This window comes from Lepidochelys olivacea (genome assembly GCF_965140295.1).
Source record: "Lepidochelys olivacea isolate rLepOli2 genome assembly, chromosome: 5".
Taxonomy (NCBI): domain Eukaryota; kingdom Metazoa; phylum Chordata; order Testudines; family Cheloniidae; genus Lepidochelys; species Lepidochelys olivacea.
The window spans coordinates 26,647,581-26,662,257 of NC_140415.1; positions in this window are offsets into that span (position 1 = coordinate 26,647,581).

Below are 14,677 nucleotides of genomic sequence, written 5' to 3' on the forward strand. Positions count from 1 at the left end.
TAGTGGATCCTACCTATTCATCTTATCAGGAGCGCCACTATTTTAATTACAGGTGCTAGTCTCCTCATATGGGGCCCAAAATAAACTAGAAGTCTGTGCAGTGTAAAGAGTTCAAAGAAACAAACATCTTCATATGAACAGACTGTAAAGGAAAGAAGCTCACCTGACACTTCTATGTTTCAAGACTCGGATTTTACAGAAACCAGTCCTAATCCATTTGGATAACTATACAGGCTAGCAACTTACTTCCTGATCAACAGTAGTAGTCCTACTCATTAAGGCATCGTTGTTCCTCTCTCAAAGCCATCCACGTGGCTTGGAAAACTCATCAGTATCAATTGACTCAGCCATTCCATCTGCATCTTGGAGAATGATGTCTCAATTCACATGAATTTCTCCAGATTATCAAGAGATGGGAAGCCCCAATGATACTTGTTTACCTCAAACAACAATTTAAAACTATGTCTATTCTACAACAGATGAAATAATCCAGTAGCACTGGGGATATATGCATGCAGTGTTCTTTGAACCAGATGGAAGAGGCAGCTCCACAAGAAGCCTCCTTTTTCTCTCTCCTTCCCACAGTACTGAGAAAAGTTCAGAGAGATTATAAAATTGATTATCGTAACCACATCTTCCTTGGCTGTTACATCAGGGACTGAGTTGCCATGGCAATCTCAATAGTCTGTCCTCACTGACATAGCTTCATAAGAGGTTGAACTTGAAGAGCCATGGTCTATCAGACTGAGTTGTCTAAAGCCTTCTCAAGCTTCAGAGATAAGTAGTCACTGACCAGGATGACATTGTCTGGAGGTATTGCTAATAAGGACATTTCCCACTTTGGGTATTTAAATTTTTTATTCTTATTTTCTCCAAGGTGGCCTAAAGAGAAAAATCTGTCCTGATACTTTTTTAGAGAGACAAGCTCCTGCTTCTAAAAACTTTATTGACTGTTTCCTTTAGTAAGGTGTTTCCTAAGAAAGTCAAGCCATTGCAGCACAAGTTCTGTGAAATCACTCCACGTTGGAATCTGGTGATTAAAAGTCTCTGCCTCTATGTTTTTGATTTTATGGGCTCTGTCCTGTTAAATTCTTTTGATCAGTTGTGACATTTTTGTTTGCAACTAACCTCAGCTAGATGGGAAGAAAATGCATCTTTTTTTTTTTAATTCCCATTTGTTATCTTTCATTCTGACATGTGGTTCTTAGAACTGACTGACTTTGTTCCACAGAAAAAATTTCAGACATTACATCAATCATGAGGTCTCTATCAACTCCAGCCTGGAATATGAGAAGGGGAGACTCCTGCGCTCTCTTAGCATAGCTGGGGCTTTTACTTCTACCTGGAAAGGACAAAAACACTCAGATCATCTGAGTGCCTCTTTGTTTAAAAAAGCATGAAATGGCAAAGCAGGTCTTAAAGCACTGGATGAATTTCAGGATGAATTTGTTCAGTGAGCCTTGAGGCATATGTCTGTGGAAGGATCTGAGTTGGATGCCTTCTGGAAGGAAAGGAGGTAGCCTTTAAGAAGAGATTTGTAGTGTCACCTGGAAGATTCTCTAATCCTCTGCTGAAAGTGTATACTAGTCTCATGGGTAACTTTCATCTATATTGTTGCAAGACCTGTTATTCCTTTCCCTAACTGGACACATCATTGCTTCCATTTAGAGTTCATTGGACATTGACTATTGGTGCTATTTGCTGCAGAAAAGGGACATTTCTGCACCTGTACAACTGGGTTACTGTGAGAACATTTCCAGAAACCATATGTAGCCTGTAGGTATAAATATTTGCTAGGTTAAGGCATAGGTATAAGTGAATGCAGTAATGTAATGAGCCTACATGGCCTGCAAGACAATAAGCTTAGCTAAACAAGGCCTAAGGCTCAAAAAGCCTTAGCATAAGCAGTTAACCAGAAGTAACCCTAGATCATAAGATATCACAAGATAGAATACTGTAACGACTAAATTGCTGACATGCAATCACAACATGCTAGTTTCTACCAGCGTGGCATATCTTAAAGTGAGGGACATCAGTAGATATCTGACTACAAAAATACCATGGTAACTAATTGATGTATGTGCTAATAAGCTTGAGAGGAGAAGGGAAACTGAAGATTAGTAGGGTGAGCAAATGCAAATAAGGAAAAGGGGATGAAACCCCTACTGAATATGCACTAGGTATGGTTACATCAGCATAACATATTATAAAAGTTTTATCCCGGTCTGTGTGCCCAGGGAGATGCTAGGATGGTGACCACTGGTGATGGTGAGTCTGATGAGTATCTCTTTCTACCTTGCGAGTTTGGAGTGTTTGTAACTTTGCTAAGTATGTTAATTAAACTATTACAAATACAGATTTTTTTTTCCCCCAAGTGTGAATGTTGCAACCATAGATCTTGGGTTTCCCAACTGAACAACAATTCCAATAATATTGGGCCTGATCTTAGTACAAGATCCCTATTAGTTGGGAATTCTTCAGGGTTCAACATAATTAATGAACAATCAATAGATGAGGCAACTAGGGCTGTCATTTAATCACAGTTAACGCACATGATTAACTCAAAAAAATTAATCACGATTAAAAAAATTAATTGCTGTTTTAATCATGCTGTTAAACAATAGAATACCAGTTGAAAAGTATTAAATATTTTGGATGTTTTTCTACATTTTCAAATATATTGATTTCAATTACAACACAGAATACAAAGTGTACAGTATTCATTTTATATAATTTTTGTTACAAATATTTGCACTGTAAAAATGATAAAAGAAATAGTATTTTTCAGTTCATCTCATACAAGTACCATAATGCAATCTCTTTATCATGAAAGTGCAAATTACAAATGTAGATTTTTTTTGTTACATAAGTGCATTCAAAAACAAAACAATGTAAAACTTTAGAGCCTACAAGTCCAGACAATCGCTAAGAGAAACCAGTTTGTTTACATATATGGAAGATAATGCTGCCCACTTCTTATTTACAATGTCACCTGAGAACAGAGATTTGCATGGCACTTTTGTAGCCCGCATTGCAAGATATTTACATGCCCGATCTGCTAAACAGTCACATGCTCCTTTGTGCTTTGGCCACTATTCCAGAGGACATGCTTCCACGCTGATGATGTTCATTTTAAAAAAACAAACGTTAATTAAATTTGTGACTGAACTCCTTAGGGAAGAATTGTATGTCTCCCACCTCCTGTTTTACCTGCATTCTGCCATATATTTCATATTATAGCAGTCTCGGATGATGAGCCAGCATGTTGTTTGTTTTAAGAACACTTTCAATGCAGATTTGACAAAATGCAAAGAAGGTACCAACGTAAGATTTCTAAAGATAGTTACAGTACTCAACCCAAGATTTAAAAATCTGAAGTGCCTTCCAAAATCGGGTCAGGATGGGGTGTGGAGCATGCTTTCAGAAGTCTTAAAAGAGCAACACTCCAATGTGGAAACTACAGAACCCGAACCACCAAAAAAGAAAATCAACCTTCTGCTGGTGGCATCTGACTCACGATGATGAAAATGAACATGCATTTGTCTGCACTGCTTTGGATAGCTATCGAGCAGAACCCATCATCAGCATGGACATGTCATCTGGAATGGTGCTTGAAGCATGAAGGGACATATGAATCTTTAGCACATCTGGCACGTAAATATCTTGCAACAACAGGAGAACAACTCCTGTTCTCACTTTCAGGTGACACTGTAAACAAGAAGTGGGTAGCATTATCTCCTGCAAATATAAACAAACTTGTTTGAGCGATTGGCTGAAGAAGAAGTAGGACTGAGTGGACTTGTAGGCTCTGAAGTTTTACATTGTTTAATTTTGAATGCAGTTATATTTTGTACATAATTCTACATTTGTAAGTTCAACTTTCATGATAAAGAGATTGCAATACAGTACTTGTATTAAGTGAATTAAAATAATTTTTTTATTTTTACAGTGCAAATATTTATAATAAAAATAAATATAAAGTGAGCATTGTACACTTTTTTCTGTGTTGTAATTGAAATAAATATATTTGAAAATGTGGAAAACATACAAAATATGTATATAAATAATATTCTATTGAGCAATTAATCGCTATTAATTTTTTTAATCGCTTCATAGCCTTAGAGGCAACACATATATGAGCCCAGTTATTGCTGATCTAGATAATGGTGTTTAATGTTAATGTGTTTGGTTTGCATGTTTAAGACTGGGGAAGTTGCTTTCCTGGTTCCCAAGTGAACTAGCAGTAGTGAGCCCTTGTGGCAGGAGCCTCCTTAGATTGATTTGTCGGTTTGTCCTTCATCTGTGGAGAGAGAATATTATATGAATTACTGGAGCTTCTGCCCATTTCCTCTGTCATTGATACACTTGGTCTTGTTTGCTTTCCTTCTACTGTATTTGCCCTTGGCAACTCTGAAGGTGGGAGGTAACTAACTTTCATGGTATTATGAGTCTCATGATACTTAGTAACTTTTTTGCAGCTTCTTGTGATTTCTGGATAATTGAGCATAACATAAGAACGGCCACACTGGGTCAGACCAAAGGTCCATCTTGCCTAGTATCCTGTCTTCCGACAGTGGCCAATGCTAGGTGTCCCAGGGGGAATGAACAGAACAGGTAATCATCAAATGATCCATCCCATCGCCCATTCCCAGCTTTTGGCAAACAGGCTAGGGACACCATCCCTTCCTGTCCTGGCTAATAGCCATTGCTGGACCTATCCTCCATGAAGTTTTCTAGTTATTTTTTGAACCCTGTTATAGTCTTGGCTTTCACAACATCCTCTGGCAAGAAGTTCCACAGAATGACTGTGCGTTGTCTGAAAAAATACTTCCTTTCATTTTTTTTAAGCCTGCTGCCTGTTCATTTTATTTGGTGACCTTAGTTCTTGTGTAATGAGGAGGAGTAAATAACACTTCCTTATTTACTTTCTCCACACCAATCATGATTTTATAGACCTCTGTCCCATCCCCCCTTAGTTGTCTCTTTTCCAAGCTGAAAAGTCCCAGTCTCATTAATCACTCATATGGAAGACTTTCCATGCCCCTAATTTTTGTTGCCCTTTTCTGAACCTTTTCCAATTCCAATATATCTTGCTCATGTCGATTCCATTCTAGGTGTGCACAAGCCCGTGAGCACGATCATCGGAGATTTTTGCCTTAGCAGTACCCGCAGGGTCAGCTGTGGTGCCCTCTGGAGTGCCGCGCTCATGCGGTGGTATATCAGGCACTGCCAGTCTTACTCCCTCTCAGTTCCTTCTTACTGCCCATGGTGGTCAGTTGGAGCGCCTTTCTTGCTTAACAATAGGTAGTGTTTTCTTTTTGAACTTTGTGCCTTAAGGCCTTTGTACATAGTTTGCATATAGTAGTTATTAAGTAGTTTAGTGTAAGTTAGTTAGTTAGGGTCCCAGAGGTTTAAGTCCTCCGGGGCTTTAGTAGTCCTCTGGGACCCTAACTAGAAGTCCTCTACTAACTAGAGGTCCTCCCTACCTGTAAGTTCTCCCAGGTTTAAATCCTGCTCCGACTGCAACAGGCCTTTGCCTGTAAATGACCCCCACAGCAGCTGCCTTAAGTGCTTGGGAGAGTCACACATAAAGGATCAGTGCCGGATCTGCAAAAACTTTTGGCCCCACACCCAAAAGGAGCAGGATATCCGCCGCAGAGCTCTCCTGATGGACTTCACCCTCTGCCCGGCTTCTGAGCTTCACAGGCAGGTTGCACCAAGCTTCTTGACCTCTGTGTGCAGTGCATGACTGGCACCCAGCTCCTCCCAGCACAATTCACCATCACTGGTGCCAAAGAAAAAGGTCAAGAAGCACTCTCCGGCACTGAGCAAGAAGGCCCAGGGATCATCTATTAAGGGACCCGGACCTGGCTGCTAGGCTACCCTGGAGCCACGCGATCGTGCCTCCCCAGTTGGGGCTCCCGGCCCCCTTAAAAGTCCGTAACCAACTCCCAGGAGCGGTATGGAATCCACACCCCTTCCTGCACTGTCGTCATCCCAGGCTCCCCAGGAACAGTGAGAGCACAAGTTTCCACCTGTTCCAATGATGACTTCGGTGTCGCAGGACCCGGCTAAGGCTCCCCAAGAGGGCAAGCCAGCTGCTAAGACCTCTCAGGGGGCAGGGAAACACCACAACTCACCCAATAGAATACGATGATCTTCTCTGCTGCGTCAAGGATCCTGGGGCAGGTCCGAGTCACGTCATCAGTCACCCAGGCTAATGTCCAGATCCCCTCAGCACTACTCCCCCTACTATTCCCGGTGCCGGTCATCCTCCAGGCATCAATCCCAATTGCCAGCACAGTGGGAACATTCCCTGTTTCGGAACCGATCTCCCCAGCACAGGTACCGCTCTCCCCAGTACCATCACTGGTCAACGGTTGCCAGTAGCCACGACCAGTAAGCAAATGCAAGCTTCAACAGCCCCTCCCTGGTCACCAAAAGGTGATTCCTCCAGTATGAAGGGCCAGTTCAGCCCATTGCCCAGGTCCCATCGGTGAAATTGGGTACCGGAACCCACTCCTTCATCTGCAGCACTGCAATGGCCAGTGGCCAACGTAGTGGCATTATTGGAGTATGTAGGGCATACTGGTCATGATGATGCCCCTTTTGTTGCATTCCTTGGTGGCCGCATCAGAGCATCGGTCAGTGGCACTGCCGGGCCAGGTACCAGAAGCCCATTTAAACGTTGGGGTCCAGACCCTGGGACCTCCCCCAGTGGTCCAGTCTTCCTTATCATCCCCGGATGAGGCAGTCACGGGACCTTCAAGAGCTTAGCCCCTCAGATGATTTCAGGAAGCATCAAGCCCTTCTCCAGCACATGGCTGAAAAGTTGGGGCTTGAGATGAGGAGATGGCAGAGCAGGAGGACACCCTCTCCAATATCCTCTCTGCCTCTATGCCCACCCAGGTCTCCCTGCCCGTGCATGAAGAGGTTCTCAAGATAGCCAAGGCCCTGTGGCAGACCCCCTCCTCCATTCCTCCCACATCAATATGGACCGAGAAAAAGTATTTTGTTCCAGCCAAAGGTTTCAGATACCCTTATACCCACCCACCCCCAGGCTCGCTGGTTGTGTCTGTGGCCAGTGAGGACAAAGAGGGTCACACCTCCTTGACTCCCAGAAAAAAAGAGGCCAAGAGGCTCAATTTATTTGGGAGAAAAAAATATTCAACTGCCAGCCGGCAATTCCGGGTGGCAAAGCATCAGGTCCTGTTCAGCAGATACAGTTTCAATTTCTGGGATGGTCCCAAAAAGTTCCAGGAATCCCTCCCTCAGGGGCTAGCCCAAGAGTTGGGCACCCTGGTAGAGAAGGGTACTGTGGCAGCCAGATACTCCCTGCAGATGGCATGGGATGTGGCGGACTCAGCAGCTAGGGTGGTCGCCTTGGCAGTGGTCATGCGATGCAGCTCCTGGCTCCAAATGGCAGGCCTCTTCCAGGAAATGCAGACCTCGATTCAGGACTTCCCTTTTGATGGAGCTGGTCTTTTCTCCACACAAACGGACGCCAGGCTGCATGGGTTGAAGGACACTAGGGTTACCCTTCACTCGTTGGACATGCACACATGGCAATCCGCCAGAGGGCCCTTCCGACTGCTGCCAAGCCCAAGGCAACCCCGTCAGGGCTCTACAAGGAGAAAGAGATGCTAGTTTTAGTCGTCGGCACCCTTCTTCCTCCTGCTCACCCGCCCAGCCTTGGCCCACCAAACATGTAGGGAGCCAAAAGTGGTCATTTTCAGGGTGCACCTGAAAGCAGCGCCCCAGTCAGCCACCCAGATCCTGCCCGCCTTTTCCTCAACCTACTGCTCAGCCTGGTCATGGGTTACATCAGACCGCTAAGTTCTGAACATAGGAGTTCAGGGCTATACCCTGCAATTTTTGGCCGCCCCTCCCTACCACTTCCCGGTTGCTCTTCAGGGGTCCTTCTCGAGCAACTCCTTGTTCAGGAGGTGAAGAAGCTCCTGGGCTTGGGAGCTGTGGAGGAGGTTTCTCGGTGCAGGGAAGGAAGATGACTCTGCTCCCGCTACTTCCTAATCCTGAAGGCCAAAGGCAGCCTCAGATCCATCCTGTGTGGCCTCAACAAGTCTCTCAAGAAGTTAAAGTTCTGCATGGTCTCCCTGGCCTCCTTTGTCCCTTCCCAGGATCCAGGGGACTGGTATGCTGCTCTGGACTTAAAGGAGTCTTACTTTCATGTCTCCATATTCCTGGGACACAGGCATTTCCTGCGTTTCATAGTGGTCGGGCACCACTTCCAGTTCATGGCACTACCCTTTGGCCTGTCCTCGGCCCCCAGGGTGTGCATGAAATGCATGGGACGGGTAGCAGCTTACCTGAGATGTCAAGGAGTCCAGATCTTCCCATATCTCAATGACTATCTCATCAAGGGCAGGTCTCCAGAGCAGGTGCAAAGGAGCCTTGATCTGGTGCATTCCACCTTCAGCAATCTGGGCCTATTAATAAACACAGAAAAGTCCATGTTCATGCCAATCCAATGCATAGAGTTTTCAGAGTGGTTCTCTACTCCATGCAGGCCAGGGCCTTCCTTCTGGAAGCGTGTTTTCAGGCCATGTTGGACATGATCTCTCATATAAAGAGCCATGCGTTCACCACGGCCCACATGTGCCTGCAACTGATGTGCCACATGGCCGCATGCACATACGTGGTCAGCCATGCCCGACTTCATCTGAGGCCTCCACAAGCGTGGCTGGCCTCGGTCTATATTCCCAGCAGGTATGCCTTGGACCGAGTGGTCATGGTGCTGAGCCACATTCTCTTGTCCCTGGACTGGTGGCTAGCTCCCAAGTCAGTGCTGCAAGGAGTTCCCTTCATGACCCCATCTCCATTGCTCACCTTGGTCTCGGACATATTGGATCTGGGCTGGGGAGCCCACCTGGGTGAGCTCAACACCCAGGGCCACTGGCTACAAAATGATCTAGCCCTTCATATCAATGTCAGGTTGCTCAGAGCGGTTCGCTTGGCCTGCCAGGCTTTCTTGTCCCACCTGAAAGGCAAGATGGTGCAGGTCCTGACAGACAATACCACTGTGATGTATTACATCAACAGGCAGAGAGGCGCCAGGTCTTCTGCCCTTTGTCGGGAGGCACTCAGCCTCTGGGACTTTTGTGCATGGCATGCATTCATCTGGTAGCCGCCCACCTGCCTGGAACCAAGAACATCCTGGCAGATCACCTCAGTAGGACCTTCTTGCCTCACCATGAATGGTTGCTCCATCCAAAGGTGGTCAGCCTAATCTTCTGCAGTGGTTCTTATGAACTTTTCCCTGTTTGTGTCCAAGCAGAACAAGAAGTGCCACGTATTCTGTTCTCTGCAGGGCAGGGACAAGGGCTCCCTGTCAGACGCCTGACTCCGTGGTCGGGAACGCTGATGTACACCTTCCCACCAGTGACGTTGATCCAGAAGGTCCTGCTAAAGGGGAAGCAAAACAAAGCGACTGTTATTCTCATAGCCCCAGCCTGGCCTCATCAACATTGGTTCAACATGCTGCTGAGTCTTTCGGCAGCCGCCCCACTGCAGCTGCCTCTTCGGCCGGATCTGCTGTCCCAGAACCCTGGCAATCTACTGCATCCAAAACTGGTGACTTTGCACCTGACAGCTTGGCTACTACGTGGCTAAGTATGGACGGGTGGACGTGCTCTGCTGCTGTCCAACAAATCCTGCTGGGCAGCAGGAAACCCTCCACCAGGGCTACCTATATGGCGAAGTGGAAGCAGTTCATGTGCTGGGCCTCAGATCAGCACCTTTGTGCCGAGGAGACCCTGCTGCAGGTCATCCTGGACTATTTGCTGCACCTTAATTTCTATGGCCTTTTGCTTTCTTTGGTAAGGGTACATATAGTGGCCATTTTGGCGTTCCACACTCCGTTTCAAGGCAGGACAGTTTTTGCCCATCCCATGATGGCATGGTTATGAAAGATCTGGAGCACTTCTACCCGCATGCCCGGGACCTGGTTCCCCCTTGGGACCTGAATCTTGTACTGTCAAGGTTCATGGGTTCCCCCTTCAAACTCTTGGCTTCCTGCTCCCTCCTGCTTCTCTCCTGGAAGGTTTTGTTCTTGGTAGCTATAAGTTCGGCCCGCAGGGTGTCTGAGATCAGGTCGCTCACATTGGAGCCGCCTTATACAATCTTCTATAAGCACAAGGTCCAGCTGCATCTGTATCCAGCTTTTCTGCCCAACTTTGTCTCCCAGTTTCACACCAGTCAAGACATATACTTACCGGTCTTCTGTCCAAAGCCGGATACCACAGACAAGGAATGCAGGCTACATACCTTGGGTTTCAGATGGGCGCTGGCCTTCTACATTGATAGAACAGAGCCATTCCGCACGTTCACAGTTGTTGGTTGCTGTCGCAGACAGGATGAACAATTGCCCAATATCTTCCCAGAGAATCTCATCTTGGATCACGGCCTGCATCCACTACTGTTGCAAGTTGGTAAAGGCGCCTCCGCTGGCTATCGCGACGGCTTACTCGACTAGAGTGCTGGCGTCATCAGCAGACTTCCTAGCACAGGTGTCAATCCAAGAAATCTGGGAGCTACTACCAGACCATCTGTCCATACATTCGCATTGCATTATGCACTTACCCAGCAAACTCAAGATGATGTGGCCTTTGGCAGAGCTGTACTGCAAGCTGCAAGACTGTGAACTCCTAGTCCACCTCTGAGGATACTGATTGAGAGTCACCCAGAATGGAATCAACATGAACAAGCACTTGAATTAAAAATGGTTACCTACCTTTTCATAACTGTTGTTCTTCAAGATGTGTTGCTCATGTCCATTCCACTATCCGCCCTCCTGCCCCTGTCAGCAAGAAGGAACTGAGAGGGCGTAGGGCCAGTGGCACCTGATATACCGCCGCATGAGCACGGCGCTCCAGAGGACGCCACAGCCGACCCTAAGGCAAAAATCTCCAAAAAAACGCACGTGGGTATGTGCACGCCTAGAATGGAATGGACATGAACAACACATCTCGAAGAACAACAGTTACAAAAAGGTAGGTAACTGTTTTTTGAGGGTTTTTTTAGATGGGGCGACCACATCTGCATGCAGTATTCAAAATGTGGGTGTACCATGGATTTATATACAGGCAATATGACATTTTCTGTCTTATCATCTATTCCTTTCTTAATGATTCCCAACATACTTCTTTGAGTGCTTGCCCATGTCCACTCCATTGTAGGTGTATGTTCTCGCTACATGCACGAGTGATGGAAGTTTTTCTCCCAGCAGTATCCATAGGGGACTGGCTCTGGCACCCTCTGGACTGGCACGCATATGCTGCGGTTTAATGGGCACCGCCAGATTTCCCGCCCTCAGTTCCTTCTTACTGCCAGTGACAGTGCTGGAACGTCCTCTTGCTTCGGCAAGCCTATTCCTTCTCAATGGTTCTTATGAACTTTTCCCTGTAAATAGTTTAAAGTTATTAGTAGTTTCCCTTAGTGTCGTTAGTTAGCCCCAGACGGGACTCAGCCTGGGGATGGGGCATGCCCTGATTCCTCAGGCTTCAAACCCTGTGACCACTGTAAAAAAAAAAAAAAAAAGGATACCTATCGCTGTTAGAAGTGCCTGGGCGAGACCCTTATCAGCGACAAGTGTGGTATATGTAAGGGTTTCAAACCTCGGACAAAAAAAGGATCAGGACATATGTCTCCACGCGCTCCTTATGGAATTGGTACTAGCGCCGGAGCCGTCCAGGTCAGACTCTGCTCCCAGCACCATGGCATCCCCCTCCCCGGCACCAGACAGAAAGCAAAGAAAGGCCCAGAGGGGACGATCTTCTACATTCTGTAAAGGAAAGGAGAGGACTGGAGGGGAGCAAAGACCGAGAAGGGTAGCTCCTTACCTCTGAGCGGGAGTCAGGCCTCAGCTCAGGTCGAGCGGATTAGTCCATCCCGAGACGTGCCTGCCACCCTGGACAGCAATGTCGGCCCCTGGCACCTGGACCTGTCATCAACATCTGAGGCCCCGCGGACAGCACAGGACATCCCACCTGGTGCCGCCCACAGCGGTGCCTCATTCCAGGGGTAAACCTGCCCTGGGATCCTTTCAGCAGCTCCCACCAGTGCTCGCTTGCACGGAGCCAGCAGGCCTCAGACTCAGACACAGAGAGGCCAGCTGAAGGAAGCCCCCATAGGTCTCTGGATTCAGGGCACCGCTCATCCGGCTCAAGACGCCAATCACCGGTGACTTTGTACAGGCCCATGCAGGTGCACCTGTCCCTGCAGTCCCGACACCGGGACTTAGCCACTCCCCTAGTGTTCAGCACCACTCCGGGGATCCAAGCCAATGGTCCCGAGAGCCTCTCTACAGGAGCACCGGTATGGGTCACCATGGCTGGGCTGACATTCCCCATCTCAGCAGGCTGACCCACTCCTGCTCTCGCTTGACGGACTGACACCGCTCAAGAAGCACCATCAGTCTCCAGGATCTTGATGTGGGGAGTCGTCATGCTCTGACAGATCCCTGTCACAACATTGGGATCAGCACCATTGCGATCAGGATGGACAGTCGGCACCATCTTGGAATCCCAGTCGTGATCCCTCTGCCTCAGACTCGGGTTCTGAACAGGAATCCCTACCAGCGGGCCAGGATCCCGTGTCAGGGATACCCACTCTACCAGTGGCACCACCCATTGCGTCGTGGCCCCAGAACCAGTGGCCTGCTCCCTGGCACCTTTGGAATCCCTGGGGGTTTCCGCAACCGTCGTAAGGGCTCAGGTCAGCCACAGGGGCTTCAGATAAATCTTCGACCGTGGTCTCCTGCCAGCCTCCCAACACGGAGGTGATTGTGGAAAAGACCCCATATTCACCCGGGCCCCACCGAGGGGCCCGCTGAGCGGTCATCGGAGGTGGCAGATGCTCCAGTTCCTGCTTCCTCCTCTTCCTCGCCCAACGAGGTGACCACAGGGCCCCTCACCCAGTCCTGCAGGATGATGCTAAGGCCCATCAGGAGCTGCTAAGAAGGGTTGCCTCAAACTTGGGGCTTCATGCTGAGGAGCTAAAGGAACCCTCGGACTCCCTATTTGATGTCCTCAGCTTGGCGGCCCCAGCCAGGGTTGCGTTGTCCTTGCACAAGGGGCTGGCAAAGATCACAAAATCCTTGTGGCAGACACCTTCATCATGGCCCCTATCTCCAAAAGGGTGGAACGGAAGTACTATGTGCCCACTAAAGGTAATGAATACCTTTACACACACCCTCCCCAAGTTCCCTGGTGGTTGCGGCCATTAATGAATGGGAGAGACAGGGCCAACAAGCAGCGACCCCCAAAAACAAATACTCAAAGAGGCTTGATTTATTTGGAAGGAAAACGTATTCATCATTGAGCCTCCAGTTGCAAGAGGCCAACCAAAGCCCATGCTTGGCCGCTACGATTTCAACATGTGGCAGTCCATGGCCAAGTTCGAGGATTCACTGCTCGAGGATCCCAAGAAAGAGTTCTGTGCGATCCTCAAAGAGAGCAAAGCGGTAGCCAGAGCAGCCCTCCAGGCAGCCTTTGACGTGACGGACTCTGCAGCCAGAACCATTTGTTTATTTAGCGTGTGCATAGCCAGAACCATGGCCTCAGCCATCTCAGTGAGGAGGGCGTCCTGGCTGCATTCATCAGATCTGTCAACAGAGGTCCAACAATACAGGATCTCCCTTTCAATGGCCAAACTCTGTTTGCTGAACAGACAGACATGAAGTTACATGGGCTAAGGGACTCCTGGGTGACACTGAGGTCCCTGGGCCTCTATACCCTGGGCCCAGCTAGAAAGCGGTTTAAGCCACAACAGCCCCAGGGATCTGGGATCCAGCCCAGATCAGAGCCTGCCTGTAAGAAGGGCAAAGGCTATAGACTCTGGCAAGATCACCAGCTAGCATCCTCTGCTCAGTTGAGCTCCACCCATAACCAGGAGGGTGGCAAGCGGGCACTTTGAGCGTGCATCCAAGGGAGACCTACCAGTCTGTATCCCGGATCTTTTTTCCCCACATTTTTCCAACCAGCATCTTTCCTCCCTGCATGGGCCTCCATAACTTTGGACCATTGGGTCCTCAACACCGTGGCACAGGGTTATACCCTCCAGTTTTTCTTTCTGTCCCCCCTTCCTACACCTCTTCCCTGTCCCTCTTCAGGGACCCTTCTCATGAGAACCTGCTCACACAGGAGGTAAAGGGCCTTCTGCAAGTGGTGGCTGTGGAGGAAGTCCCTGAAGAGTACAGGGGCAAGGGGTTTTACTCCAGGTACTTTCTAATCCCCAAAGCCAAAGGGGGGTCTGAGACCCATCCTGGACCTGCGACACCTCAGTAAATACATCAAGAAGTTGACGTTTCGCTCCCTGGCCTCCATCATTCCCTCCCTGGATCGGGGAGACTGGTACGTCACCCTCAATCTGAAGCACGCTTACTTCCATGTATCATTCCAAAGGCACTGATGGTTCCTGTGGTTCACGGTGGGTCACACTCACTATCAGTTTGTGGTGCTCCCATTCAGCCTTGCCACAACCCCAATGGTGTTCATCAAATGCATGGTGTTGGTGGCTGCTTACCTCAGGCATCGGGGTATCCAGATTTAGCCGTACCTTGATGACTGACTCATCAAGGGCTGCTCCAGGTCTCAGGTCCAGTGTAATGTCTCAGTACTGCAAGTCATGCCCTGGACCTGCTAATATATGAGGAAAAGTC